The following is a 14,968-nucleotide window of genomic DNA, read 5'->3' as shown; positions in this document are numbered from 1 at the left end:
TGGTTCAACTCTGGTATTACTTTGTTGATTTTTTTTTTTTTGTCTAGTTGCTTTATCTGTGATAGTGGGGAACTGACTTTTGCCACTGTAATTGTGTTGATGTTTATTTGATCTTATGTGGTTGGCAGTGTTTGTTTTATGAAGATGTATGCACCACTGGTTGGTGCATATCATTTTATAATTGTTTCTCTTCCTGTCGAACAATTCCCTTAAGCAATATGTAGGAACCTTTTTTTTTTTTTTTTTTTTTTGCCTCTTCTGGTCAGTTTTGCTATAAAGTCCACTTTGTCTCAAAATAGGAAAGCTGCCCCAGCTTTTTTTTCTACATTCCAGTTCAATGGCATATTGTTGTTCTTTTTTCTTTGACATTTAGTCTTTATGTTCCTTTTCTATTAAATATATTTCTTATTTACAGCTTATAATTGGCATTTGTTTCTTTTTCCATTCTGTAATCTGTTTTTTGGTGCTCTGAGACCACTAACATGATAGTAATAATTGATCAGTAGCGACTTATTTTTGTCATTGTCTTTTCCTGCTACTAATTCTGTTTCTTTCCTTTGTGCTTAATTGTTTACTCTACCTGGTTCATTTATTCTGTTGAATCTTTGACATTGTTAGTTCCATTGTATCTTTCTAGAAAATGCTTTTTTTTTTTTTGAATGCTACTTTGGTGGTCATGAATTTCTTCATGTGTAGTTTTTTCATGGATATATATTATTTGTCCATCGATTTGAAAGACAGTTTTTCTGGGTATATTAGTCTGGGTTCAAAGCTGTTTTCATTTTGGGCTTGAAACACTACAGTAAACACCCTTAATGTTTGTGCTGAAACACTTCTTTAATTATGATGAGTTTTTGTTTATCAGTGAGTCTTTGCTTTTCTGTTTCAGATGTTAAGATTGTTTTCTTGTCTTAACTTTCTCATAGTTTGACTATGATGTGTCATGGAGTGGTTATTTTCTAGTTATGGCTATTTGAAGATTTTATGCTTCGTTTATCTGTATATTAACTTCCTTTTCCATGTTTAGAAAGTTTGTCACTATTACTTGTGTAAATAGTTTTTTTTTAAATCTACTTTATGCTAGTATTTAATTTTCTATTAATTCCAGGATATCTTTGAATGGTCTTCTTTATATCATCTGGAAACTATTGATACGATTTTCATGTTATTTTTAAGAAATGGCTCAAGAATTGACAGCCAATCATACCCCTGGCTTCTGAATCTGATAATCTTCCTCACATTGATCACTTATGGTGTAACATTTTTAATAGAATTTTTTAGTCTCTTGGTTTTATGTTGAAATTACTTTATGGACTTTATTTCTTTTTTATGCTAAACATTTATGTGTTGTTTCTCCTTTTTCTAGCCTCTTTGGTTTTGTAGAGTGTCTTCTTTTACTGATTTATTTCACAGTGATCATTATCTGTTTAGCTATATTTTCTTTGAATTCTCTAAGCACTTCATTGATCTGCTTTGTTATCTGTACTGTTACCCTTTCATATAGTTCTGCTATTTGGCGTTTGACTTTTTCCTCTCTAAACTCCCTTGGGTCTGCTTTTGGCTAACTGGGAGATATTTATAGACAATTTGTTGCCTTGATTTCTCATTTTAAATTTTTTCTATTTGTTTGCTTTCTGTGCTGAGGCTTGCAGGTTGATTACAATGAGTAGCACTGTTGCTAGTTTGGAGCCCTCTTTAGTCAATGCCTATGTTTTAAAGACATCCTGTGGGGACTGGTAACTTTAGCATTTTTCTCTGTCCCAGCATCCAGCCAACTCCAGAAATCAGTATACAGTTCTTTAGGAATGGAACAGAGTAGTATTTATGATTCTTAGACAAATGTGGTATATGTCTGATATGGTATACAGAGAAAATCAATTGAGAACAACAGCTATGTCAGTTTCACAGTATTAGTAAAATCAGTTACAACAATAGAATAAAATACAAATTGGGCATTGACAAACCATAAAAACCAACAATGCACCATCCTTACCAATAGAAAAATGATCTGTGATTAAACTATAAACACTGACAAGAATGAGATATTGATTCATAGTAAATATCTATTCAATGGAATTATTTATCCTCTACTAACAACAGAACAGTGTTCAGTCAGAGTAGTATACAGTAAAATATCTATAACTTTATAAAATTTAATGGTTGTATTAAGAAGAATAGAGATTTTCAGGGAATGAAAGTATAAAAAAATAGAATTTGAAAAATTATTAATGGAAGATGAAAAAATATAAAATGATATCCTATCAAGGAGTAAAAGTTAGGAGTATTAGATAAAAGTAACAGATAAAACAACAAGGAAAAAAGAAATTTAAAAAAAATAGAGAGTAAAGGAAAAAACACAAGAAAACAAATTAAATGAGTTATAATGAGAAATAAAAGAGGGAAAAAGAAGACCAAATCAAATAAAGATAGCAATAGTAAAAAACAAAGGAAAAACAAGAAATAAAACTGAAAATACATCAAATAAGAGAAAACAATAGAGGAGAAAAATTTGGTTGAAAGAAAAAACAACACTAACACACACTTTCTATGTATTGTTAAGTGAGTTGTTTCCTTCCAAGGCCTTTAGGTTTTGAAATCCAACAAGCTGCAGTGCTTTCCTTCACACAGTGTGTCACCCATGGGTTTGTTAGGTGACCCATCTGCTCAAGATGAACTCCTGTTTCTAAACCCCAGACTGTGGCAACTATCCAGAGACACAGCCTCATTAGCACTGATTCACGGGGAAGCAATCAGACTGCTGGTCTCTGCTGGGTGTGGGCAGTGCTGTGAGTATAGGCTGCGGACTCAATGCATTCTGCTTTACATCCAGACACATCTCTTGTCGTGGAACACAGACCCCATGTCCTTTCTGACCTCAGCATGAGGACCTCGGGGAATCCATGTCCAGCCCTCTTTCTCTCTTTGCCTGTCTCCTGGGGCTGTCTCTCACACATTCTCTGTGGTTGGGTAACAGTTAGACCCTGGAAAGAAGCTTCAGTCTAGGTGCAGTCTCATGTATCATCTACTTCTCAGAATGGCACCTAATTGAACTCTTTGTCAGTATAGAAGATGCTACACTGGGTTTCTTTTCAAACTCTATCCTATCAAAAAGAAGTCACCCTCGGAGCATAACCTCCTGTTTTTTTTTTTTTTTTTTTTTTTTTGTTTTTGTTTTGTTTTGTTTACAGCAGCCACGGGCTTTTCTGCAACTAGCTCATCTGTTATTCCGCCCTGAATCAGCCATCTCTCCCAGTCTTAAGCCTTCCCTGAAACATTGTCTTCATTCTTGATCATGGTGGCTCCTTCGTGGCCACTGTTAGGGCCCTATACTGAGGAAGACCAAGGATTTGATGCATTGATTCCCATGCAATTGATGGTTTGATGCCCATGGCAGGCAGCAGTCTGTCTGTTTCTAAGTGAGGCTGAAAAGTATATACTACAGTGAATGCACTCATTCGCTGCTACAAATCAGTTTGTGATTACGCTAAAAAATTTATAAGAATTTATGCACCACATATAGGAAAACCACTCAAAGGTATTTACATAGGCATTATTATAGAAGTTTAAATATATGGAAGACTTCATTCCAGCAAAAGAAAATAACTATGAGATTTTGATATATAGATTACATGCATTCCTTTGATATACATATTGCATTGATATATAGTTAGGCCCCCATTAAAAACTTAATGACAGCTTTTAATAACAGGCAAGAAATGTTTAGATGTGAAAATAAATTCTACAGAATCCTGACACTTTGGTATAGAAATTATACTATATAAAAATTTTTCATAATAAAATAATTTTGAAAAACTAATTGTATGCAGATATATAAGTACACACACACACACACACACACACACACACACACACACACATCTCACCACAGAAAACTCCTGGAAGGTCTCTCAAAAGCCTTTACATACTATGCATATTTTATGCATATTTTTTCATAACAAAAATCACTGGAAAAATATCAATTAACATTTTGTGAAAGACTGTTTAAGAAAAACACAATTCTTAAACTCATAAAAAATCTTACTGAAATATCATTTTTTGTAATTTATGAAATATTTTCTCACAGTTTGCTTATTCTGTATACTGAACTGCTTCAAGCTGTTAAAGAAGGTATATTTCAGTTTCCACACAGATACCTTCTATGTACTTTCAGCACATTCTCCTTCCAAAAGCACATTATGGTATCTATAAATGAGAACAATATTTGGGTGGTGGTTAACTAATGGTCACCTTGGAATACCCAGCTGAACGGAATCGGAGTGGGCGCGGTGCTGCGTGTGGAAGTCTCACCTGAGGGTCATTGTTGATATAAAAAGAGAAGAAGCTGGAGTGCTGCAGATTTTCCTGGACAAATTGTCATGCAGGCTTTCCCAAAATGATCTCAGCACTTGTCATCCTGAGAGGATCTTGGGGGTCTGGAATATCCCCAAAGATGGCTCCAATTCTCTTCTGGGGGAGCTCTGGTCCTTACCTTGAGCATCACTTCCTGGCTCCAGAGCAGATCCCTCACCTGCTGGCACAGATACTTCATCCCACTGGTGCAGATTTTCTAGATCCCACACTGACCTTTGGGCCTTCCCATTGCATATCCTTGATACAAACTTGCATGAGACAACTTGCCGTGGGCTCTAGGCCCCCAGCTGGAGTGTACAGGGCATTGCCGTGGGATCCAGGCCCTCAGCTGGATTCTTTGCTTCTCTAATGTGTGGACAGAACTCCTGTACTCTTTTGCTTTTGACTTTTTGAGTGAATATTATAAAATAATCCTATAAATTGTGTGCCCCATATTAAATATTTTCCTCTGTAAACTCTAACTTCCATAAAAATTGTAATTCACATCTTATTTTTGGTTTTTAAAAAATAAATGTTAACATTTTTATTTCGGAGTAAATAATCTGCATATGTTAGCAGTAATTATTATTATATCCAGTTACCAACAAGACAGAGAATTGAAGTTACTAGAGGACTTGGATGATAAGTAGAGCCAAAATGCAACTTAGAATTTCAAACTTATTGCTAAGCCTTTTATGCATCATTCGCTGATAGAATTTTGGAGTAGAATCATAAAAGATGTAAATATTGACAACATCATTGTTGACTTGCCCGGCTGGGGAATGGCTGCCAGGATCAGTGAAGTGAGCAGCTCCGAGTGTCTAGATGCATCCTGGAGCCTGAACGTCAGCACACATCGGCCGCCTTGCCCTTTCATCTCTGGTGCTCTTTCCCTGCAGCCTTGCTGCACCAAACCCTTCCACTAAGATGTCCCTGCCTGGGAGCCGTCCAACCATGTACTAAACCCCCTAAAATATGAGTCAGATTAAATGCTCCTCATTTAAATTGTGAGTGTTATTTATTTCATCAATGGGAAATCTGAATAATAGATAAAGAAATATGATCCAAGCATTTTTTAAATGGCTGATTATTTTTCACATATTTTCCTTTTTTTCCCCAATGTGTCTTTACTTCTATCCAGGATTAAGACACACATTTCCTAAATGCATTCATGAGACAGTTAAGTCCTCTGTTCAACTTTGCCTTTCATGCTTGTTCTGTCACCCTTCAAAGGATGAGTTTTCAGTCACTGAATTAATCAAATAGTAGCGCTACGTTCTCCTCAGTGTATGACTTCTCTCAGGCTGTAATACTTGTGTAAATGTTTTATTTCAGAGAAGACAGCAGAGTTTTCATATTTGTTTCTGCAAATAATATATGGTGTTGTCACGTATCATGTAGCCTCTGAAAAACCACACTGTGTAGTTGTGAGAAAAAGAGAATGAAAAAGGCAAATAGTGTCTCAGTATTACAGTGAAATTGGTTTCTACATTAAAAGTCCCCAGTTCCCACTGTGAGAAACCCCACTTAAATTGTGTGTGGCGTGTGTGTGTGTGTGTGTGTGTGTGTGTGTGTGTGTATAATACAGGACACATGATATTTATAACAAATAATTTAGTTATTCAATTTCAGTGAAGTCGTGGTTTAAAAAATTAACCAGCAGCCATTATTTTAGAAATCACTGGAAAGAGAGTATACAGATTATTTATTTTAAGATGTTTAATATTTTAATGGAAATAATTCATATTTATAAATTTCTCCAAAACATGAGCAAACATTAAATGGGAAAAGACGGCCAAAAAATTACTGGAGAGGTATGAATGTAAGGCATCAAATCAACTGTGGGAGTTTCCAGGAACTTTTTATTCCTCAGAAAGCAATAGAATGTTGATCCTACATAAGGTTTCTTGAGAGAATAATTTAGTTCAGGAACGGTCCTAAAATTTTGAATGTATTGATATTTAATCCTAAGAACAAATCTATTTATCAAGCAATGTGATATGTATTTACTTTGAAAATTTAGGTATGTAAGTTTTAAAAAAATATAAAGACAAATTGCCATTAATCCCTCTCAAAATGCTCTTCCCTGCTCCTTGATTTGAACTTACTTATACCACCATTTTTGCCATTTTTGGAAGTAGTTCTGGAAGTCTTCTCCCCTGAGTACCCGGAGCTGTGCTGTGGTGGCTGTCTAGATGTCCCAAAGTGATTCAAATATTTGCCTTTCATGATAACTTTGACATTGTGGCAGAGCCAGGAGTTGCGTGGTGTCAGATCTGATGGAAAAGTGGAGGGGAAAAAAGTATGTTTTCTACGAGCTTGGTTTTCTGTTGGATGGCATTTGGCAGCAGAATTCACTACATTTTTTATCACACTTCATAAACACAAGAAGGAGGACCTTTGGAATTAATTCAGAAAGTGGCAAGAAGGATAGAATAAGTATAGTTTAAGTGAAGGGTAGTAATTTGATGGAAATTATTATCATTGTGTTTTTCTTAATTCTTCTGTTAGACATTTTTTGGTATTGGGAATTGAACTCAGGACCTTATGCTTGCCGGCCAGGTACTTATGCCACTGAGCTATATCCCCAGTCCCTTAATTTTTAATGTTAATGTAATTCTAATAGGTATTAATAAAGAAAATATAAAACACATTTTATTGCTATAAAATTTCATAGCAAAATAGTTAGAAGATAATAATGGTTAATACACTGTTAATATACTATGATCTTAACAAAATGGCCAAAATGTTGATCAGTGTATAAGTCATAGACAAAAAATATTCTCTTTTACAAAGAAGAAACAGACAAATAAAAGGACAAAATTTTCTTTTCAGTAAAATTTAAATATTCACTGGTATGTTGGCCACTTCTTGTGGTTACTATTTCTCAAAAAAATGTTTTTAATTGCTGGGTGTGGTGGTACACCCCTGTAAATCTAGCACTTGGGAGGCTGAGGCAGGAGGATCGCTGTAAATTCAAGGCTCAGCTAGGCTGCAAAGTGAGTTCAAAGCCATTCTGAACTGCATGATAAAACTCTGTCTCAAAAAAATGTTTAAATTGCATACACACATAAAAATGTGTATAAGGGGAGTCAGCTAGAAGAGATTTGGAATTCTATTCAGCTGGATTCTTAAAAATTCAAAAGAAGATGGGAGGTGTAAATTTCAAAAGTACTTTCAAATTATACTGTAAGTACTTTGGACTATTAAAACCAGCCATTTGGGAGGTAGTGGGAAGCTGGAGAAACTGATGAAATGGTGAAAATTAGAAGCCAGGAATGCAAAGCTGAAACCCAACATGAAGTGGATTGGAAGTAATGGTAAATAAATAGTCATATTGAGATTGAGAACGAGTTAAAAATATAATTTGGATAGTTATAATGAGAAAAAAGATAACCATGAGGGAATTGAAAATTGCAAGATTCTCTCTCTACTTGATTAGATGGGTGGTATGGGTGATATGAAAAATCAAAGATTATATCCTGTATTTTATTATGAGTGATTCCAAGATTAGTGGAGTCTCAGTTTGATTTATTTTTATTGTTATATTTAAGAAATTGTTTTTAATATGGCAAAATTCACATATAAGATTTGTAATCTTAACCTGTTTTGGTGTACACTCTGTGGTACTAAGTGCACTTAAAATGTTGTAGAGTGATTACCAACATTTTTCTCCATCACTCTGATCTTGTGAAACTGAAACTTTTCATCTATTAAGCAATGACTTCTTCATCTCCATTCTAGCTAGAAATCTCTATGAGTCTAGCTACTCAACTATTTCATGCAAATGAAGTCAGACAGTAGTTTTTATGTTTCACTCATCTCAGCATAATGTTCTCATGTTTCATCCAAGTTATGTTAGAATTTCTTTATTCTTTAGGGCCAAATAATATTCCTTTACATGGATATACCACATTGGCTTATTGGTTCATCTCACTGCCACTTCAACTGCTTCCAAATGATAATGACAATGGATATGTGTGTTCAAATATCTATTTGAGATCCTGCTTTTAGTTCTTTCTGTGTATAACCTAAAGTGGAATTGGTGAATTTTATGGTTATTTTGTTGTTAATATTTTGAAGAACTGCCATAAGTACTTTCCACAATAAATGTACCACTTCCTATTTTCATTAATATGTATAAATGCTCCAATTTTGCCATGTTTTTCATCAATCAGTGTTATTTTCTGGTGTTTAAATACTAGACATTTTATTGGGTATGAAATAGAAACCTTATAGTTTTAGTTTGCATTTCTGTGAAGATTTGTGATATGGGCATTTTTCATGTTACAAGCCATTTGAATGTATTCTTTGCAGATAAAATTATTTGAGTCTTTTTCCAATTTTCTAATTGAGTTGTTTGTATATTTTGTTGAGTTTTACAATTTTCCTATATATTCTGCATATTAATTCTTTATAAAATAAATGATTTTCATATATTTTCTTGGATTCTTTGGGTTGCTTCTTTATTTCCATCATTCTTTGGGTCATTGATAGTGTCATTTGATGTACAAATTCTTCAACTTTTCATGAAATCAAATCTGCCCATTATCTTGTTACCTTACCTCTGGTGTCATATTTAGGAAATTGCTTTGAAATCAAATTCTATGAATCATTTGTCACTTGTCTTCTTGTAAAGTTCTATAGATCTAGGCATTTTACTTAGATCTTTGTTTCATTCTGAATGTTTTATATATGTGATATTATGTAAGTATCCAACTTCATTATAATACATGTGGGTAGTCAGTTTCCCAGGATCATTTTTGTGGAAAAAAACTGTAATTTATGTTTTCCAATTTATGATCTAGGCACTTTTCTCAAAAATCATTTTACTTATATGGGAAGATTTATTTCTGGAACTTATTCTGTTTCATTGCTCAGCATGTCTGTTTTCATGATAGGATGTTTTGATTGCTGGAGAGGTATTTTTTGGTTTTGTTTTTGGGTTTGTTCTTTTTTTTTTTTTTTGTCTATTTTTGAGACAGGGTCTCACTATACAGTTCAGGGTAGCCTTTAGCTTACTTTTTAGCCCAGACTGGCCTCAAACTCACAGTGATCTTCCTGCCTCAGCCTCTTGAGTGCTGGAATTACAGGCAGGCACCACCATGGCTGTCTGGATGCTGTAGTTTTGTAGTAATATTTGAAGACAGTTTGAAATATCCAACCTTGTTCTTCTTTTTAAAAAATTGTTTTGGATATTCAGTGTCCATTGAGATCCGCTATGAATTTTAGAGTAAGTTTAGTATGTCTCCAAAATTATTATTGAGAAGTTAATAGTTATTGCAATAAATTGATAGAATATTTTGGATAGTATCAAAATTCTCATGATATTAAGACTTATGACCCATGAACATAGGAGGATTTTTCAGTTATTTAAGTGTTCTTTGATTTCCTTTGATAATGTTTTAGGGTTTTCTTTGTACAACTCATTTTTCTCTGTTTAAATTAGTTGTAAAATATTATGTTATTATTTTTGATGCTGTAACTAATATAATTGCTTTTATAATATTATTTTCATATTTTTGTTTATTTTAATTTTGTGTATTTATTTATTTATTTGGTACTGGAAATCAAACTCAGGTCCTTATTCTTGCTAGGCAAATGCTGTGCTGCTGAGCTAAATTCCTGGCCCAAGTTGATCATTTTAGTGTGTAGAAATGCACCTTATTATTGCATGTTAACTGTATCCTTCTGGTAGTCAAATTATTTTACTAGCTCTAAAACCTTTTCTAAATATGTGTGTGTGGGTAACCTTTATGTTTTAGGTCTTTTTTCTATACAAGATCATATCATCTCTGAATAGAGATCATTTTATTTTTTCCTTTCCAGCCTGGAAGCCTTTATTTTTCTTGCCACATTGCACCATCATTCCATTTTACTTACAAATGCATTTATTGATTATTTATTATGTGCAAGCGCCTAACATATGCTTCAAGAAAAAGTAACACTAAATAGCACATTTCTTTATTCCAGATAAGTTTATGTTTATGAATTCCTTTGCCATGTAAACTTCATGAAAGCAGAGATTTTTCTGTTTTGTTAAGGGTTGTATTCCTTGTATTTAAAGTAGTGCTTTGGACATAATAAAAGCTTATTAAGTATGTGAACAAATGAATTAACAAGGAAGTTGCTTTTGAAATGAACAAATGAAGAAAGGAGAAAATCCATGTAATGATGGGAAAAAATGAGGAGAAGCAAACACCCTTCTGATCAGAGGTTTTGGGTTTTGGAACTGTTATAGAATAAAGAGAAAGTTTTAAAATTATATTCTTTACTGTAGCTAATTTTAAACAACAATCTTGGTAGGAGAAAAGGAGGCAAGCACGATAGAAGAAAAAAAAACATCACTTTTAACAAGATTTTTAAAAGCATTGCAAGTTGAGTTTACTCAATTCAATGATTTTATTTTTAGTAGCTAATTCTACCATTTGTTGCTCTCCTACATTCAAAAATGGTGCCCTCTTGAAAGGATATAAGAAGTAAAGTGGGATAAAAAAATTTTCCTTGTTTTCATGGAGCCTGCATTCTAACAAGACAACACTGCAGAGGGTGGGGACTTTATTGTGATATATGTAAGAAAAGTTATAGGCTCTTAGTTGGAGAGGATGGTGTGACCCACGTAGGTGAGGAAGATCAGGTAAAGTCTCCTGAGGAGCAGGCTCTGTGTGAAGTCTGATGGACATATCACAGGGACTGTGAAGTCAAGGCAAGGAGAAAGTGTTCAAATGGGAGTCCATGGATAAGGGTGTCAGGTAAATGCATTTGAGCACTTTGCAGTGGTGAACCAGACAAGATGGATAGAGGCATTAAGCATAGGCCAAGTTTATAGGTAGGTACACATCATAGTGTCTTATAGGATGGGTTACAGACATTTGAAATGGACTCCAGAAGTCACTTAGTTCAAGTTAGAGGACAAAATTCAATATTGCCTCTGAAGAATGACAAGTATAAAATACATCATGGTCATTCTTATAATCTGTTTAAAATTAGAAAACAATTATTTGAAAGGGATTTAACCTAGGATCTTTTCCCTAAGTTATTTCTCTAATTATTTTTAAACTTTTTTTTTTGTCTTGAGATAGAATCCACCTAAATTGCTTAGTTGCTTAAGTTTGTCTCAAACTTAACATCCCCTACCTCAGTCTTACAGTGTGCCTCCATGCATGGTTTAATGCTTTTCACTGATACAAAATTTATTACCTTATTGTAAAATGTAAAATATAATTTCTACTAAGTCAATTAGTGGAGTTATAGGAGAAAATAATCAAGGCATTAGTAAAAGCTAGGGCCTTTATCATGCATCTTATGGAAACACAAAAGACTGTATCATCAGATGAACTGGAGTTTAGCCAACTGAGATTGCCTTTGCCATTGTCCACAGGGCTGAGAAATAGAACAGATTTCCATGTCAGTGGAAATGATGCTCCTTCTCATTCTCAGGAAAGTTTGTCTATTTAGAATTTTCCTGGAATATGCTACTTCAATTTCAAAGAACCATTTACTGAGTTGTTAAAAAACAGTGGTCTAGATAAGCTTATATATTGTCATGATTTATGTTGGTGGCCCTCAGGCATGTGTTTATATTTGGATTGATGGTGTTAGTGCTACACCCACATAGAAGTGGACCCAGGATGTGATATAATGACAGTAAAAAGGCGTGTCTGCTCTTTTGTGGGTTTTTGTTTTGTTGTTTGTAGCTGTCATAAACTGTGGCCTTGCCATGTTACCCTGTCTTGGAGTATGGACTAAAACCTCCAAAAACTGTAAGACATAAACCTTTTTTTCCCCCAACTTTGGACATCAGGTGTTTTGTCTCAGCGACAAGTAAAAAGTAACTAAGACTGAGTTTGGTACCTAGGAGTTGGGTCATTTGCTGTGATTATACCTGACCATGTTTTTGAGGGGCTTTAAAAATGGCTTGTGGGCAGAGTTTAGAAAAGTTTGGACATGTCACCTGGATGCATAGAGCTAGAGCACCTTAGGCTGTTCTGTAGAGGAGATTCTGGCCAGAGCTCAGGAGAGCAAAAGGCTGATATAAAGCCTCATGGTAAAGACCAGGCTTGAAGGTTTCTGCTGGGAAAGAGGACTTCATTGGTTATTGGACTCCCCATGATGTGTGTTAGGCTTAGCAGAAAGTTCATCTGCATTTTGCTCATGCCCAGAGACTTTGCAGAGACTTTGCCTGAGACTGAGACTAAAGGCAATGGGATGATTAATCTGGAAAAGAAAATTTCGAGGCAGTCAAATGTTGAGGCTGTGACATGGCTATTGCTGGGGGCTTTTAGCCAGCTTTGCAAATCAAGAGCAAAGAGCCCAACAGGACAATTTACAATACTGTGAGTTTGGTCAAAAGAAAAATCCCAGGAAAGCTGTGGATTGTAAAGACAGAATTGAGACTTTGATTGCTGAGAAGAAACAGAGAGATAAAAAAGATGGCCTTGGGGCATCCCAAAAAGCAGCCCGTCTCCACCCTTTGCAAGCTTAAAACTGAAAAAGTAAAAAAAATTGCTCAGAGAAAAAAGCAACAGAACACCATGCTCCAAAATGGCAACACAGGCCACATGAGGTTCCAAAATGGCGGCAACATAAAAAAGCCTTTCTTCACAATCAGGTTCACAGAGCCCAGAGATCCAGGCAATGGATCCCTGCAGCCAAGGAAAAAAAAAAAAAAAAAAAAAAAGCCTGGCTACTGCTCCAAATGGCAGCAAACCTTGGTGATATCCACATGGTGCTGATTTTAGGTGCAAAAAAGTGCACAAATTCTGAGGGTAAAATGGCTTCCACCTCGATTACAAAGGGCCTGCAAGTCCAAACAGTGTGCCCCTGAGAGGGCAATATCTAAAGATGTAAGGGTGAAGCCAAAGATACAGTAGAGACCCCCAAAAGTTTAAAAAAGCCAAAAATGTGGATCATCCAAGGAAAGCTACAAAAAGCAAACAAAAAAGATTTAAAAGAAAAGCTGTGAGAGCTAAAATCTCTAAAAGTGCCACGGAGGTGAAATCACCCAAGCCTTTTAGAATTTACAACCATATTGCTTCAAATGCTGAGCATAAAACTCTAAGACTTAATGTTCCGTCCTGCTGGATGTTAGACTTGCTTTGTTTTCAATGCTTTATGTTTCTCTGTTTGTAACTTTTGAAATGGTAATGTTTATCTTGTGCCTTTGCATTTCAGAAATGTTTAAACTTGTTTCATTTGTACAGGGGCTTACAGTTAAGAGTTTGCCATAGATCTTAAATGAAACTTGAGACTTAGACTTCTCAACAATGCTAAAATTGTTAAGACTTTGACTACTATTAGAGATGGACTAAATATCTTTTATATAAAGGATCTACATAAGTCCTGAGGTCCAGGGGTAAAATGACATGGTTTATGTCTGTGGCCCTCAGGCCTCATGCATTTGCATTATGTATCTGTGATTGCTTCATTGTCTAGTTCTTAGATGGATAGTGTCAATACTATACCCACATAGAGGTGGAGCCAGGAGGTGATATAATGACAGGAAAAAGGTGTGTCTGCTCTTTTGCAGGTTTCTGCCTTGCTATTTGCAGCTGCCATAAACTGAGGCCTCATCATGCCATCCTGCTTTGGAGCCAACCCAGTATGGACTAAAACCTCCAAAAATTGTAAGAAATAAACCTTTCCTTTCCCAACTTTGGGCATCAGGTGTTTTGTCTCAGCGACAAAAAATAACTAAAACATGCATTATGAACTAGCTGTTATAAATGTCTAATGTTCATTTCAGAATTTAAGGTAGCCAGTAAATGATCAATTTACAAACATAAAAAGACATTAATTAGTAATTAAATTTCTAATCCTACAGTCACATTACATCTCACAAGGTAAAACTTTCTTTCTGTGTTTAGGCAAGACACAGATAACAGTCGTCCAACTGAATTAACCTAAAAGGACAATTAAGAAAGAGCAAGCAAAGCAATCTTTGAAAGTATTTCAGGCTCAGAAAAACTCCAGATATACAACTCTCCTTGATGAATGTAATCATTATGTACTGAAAACATGTTTTTATAAAAAGAAATAACTGAATAACTTCATATAACTACAGATTCAATCAGGTCTAAAGGAAGAATTTTGAAAGATGAACCGAGAGAAGAGAAAAGATACCTGAATAGTAGATTATACAACTCTCACATTTGTATAGTGTCCAAATATACTATAAATAATATGTAATATCCTTGCAGTGACATATAAAAATGTGTCTGCTTAGTAAATTTGATGTACTATTATTTTTTATCTTCTCTATCTTTACTTATTACATTCCCTTCCATTAAGAAAAGTTATTTTGATCAATTAAATTGATTTCGCATTCTAACATATAGCCTGTAAGCCCAAAATTTGACGAATAACACTGTTCCAGGAAGACACAGACTAAACAGAAGGATAGAAAAGATAAGATAGCCCGTGGTTAATAAAGGAGATGTTGTGTATTTTCTCAAAGGATTACATGATGAATCATAGAATGTTCCTTGTCCTGAGATTGAAACCCCATGAGTACAGAGGGAATGAGGCCATCAACACAGGAGGCTAGACAGTATTGTTTGAAGCATAGAGGAGAAATAAATAATTGTTTAATGAAGAACTGAAAGAATTATTGGCCTCT

General features: G+C 34.8%; 1 protein-coding gene across 1 annotated transcript in view; it reads left to right on the top strand.

The window, feature by feature from the left end:
• Positions 1-14,003, top strand: part of Htr1b (5-hydroxytryptamine receptor 1B) — a 99,083-nt gene extending 85,080 nt beyond the window's left edge. Inside the window, exon 2 of the mRNA XM_063226927.1 lies at positions 13,880-14,003. The gene's annotated coding sequence lies outside the window, so the exon portion shown is untranslated. The remainder of the gene's footprint in view (positions 1-13,879) is intronic.
• Positions 14,004-14,968: the final 965 nt, after the last annotated feature.

The sequence above is a fragment of the Cavia porcellus genome, unplaced genomic scaffold (genome assembly GCF_034190915.1).
Source record: "Cavia porcellus strain 051 isolate PalLab524CR breed Dunkin Hartley unplaced genomic scaffold, mCavPor4.1 scaffold_16, whole genome shotgun sequence".
In the NCBI taxonomy this organism is placed as follows: domain Eukaryota; kingdom Metazoa; phylum Chordata; class Mammalia; order Rodentia; family Caviidae; genus Cavia; species Cavia porcellus.
Note: the sequence above shows the minus strand (reverse complement) of the source record. Positions and strands in the feature narration are given on the sequence as shown.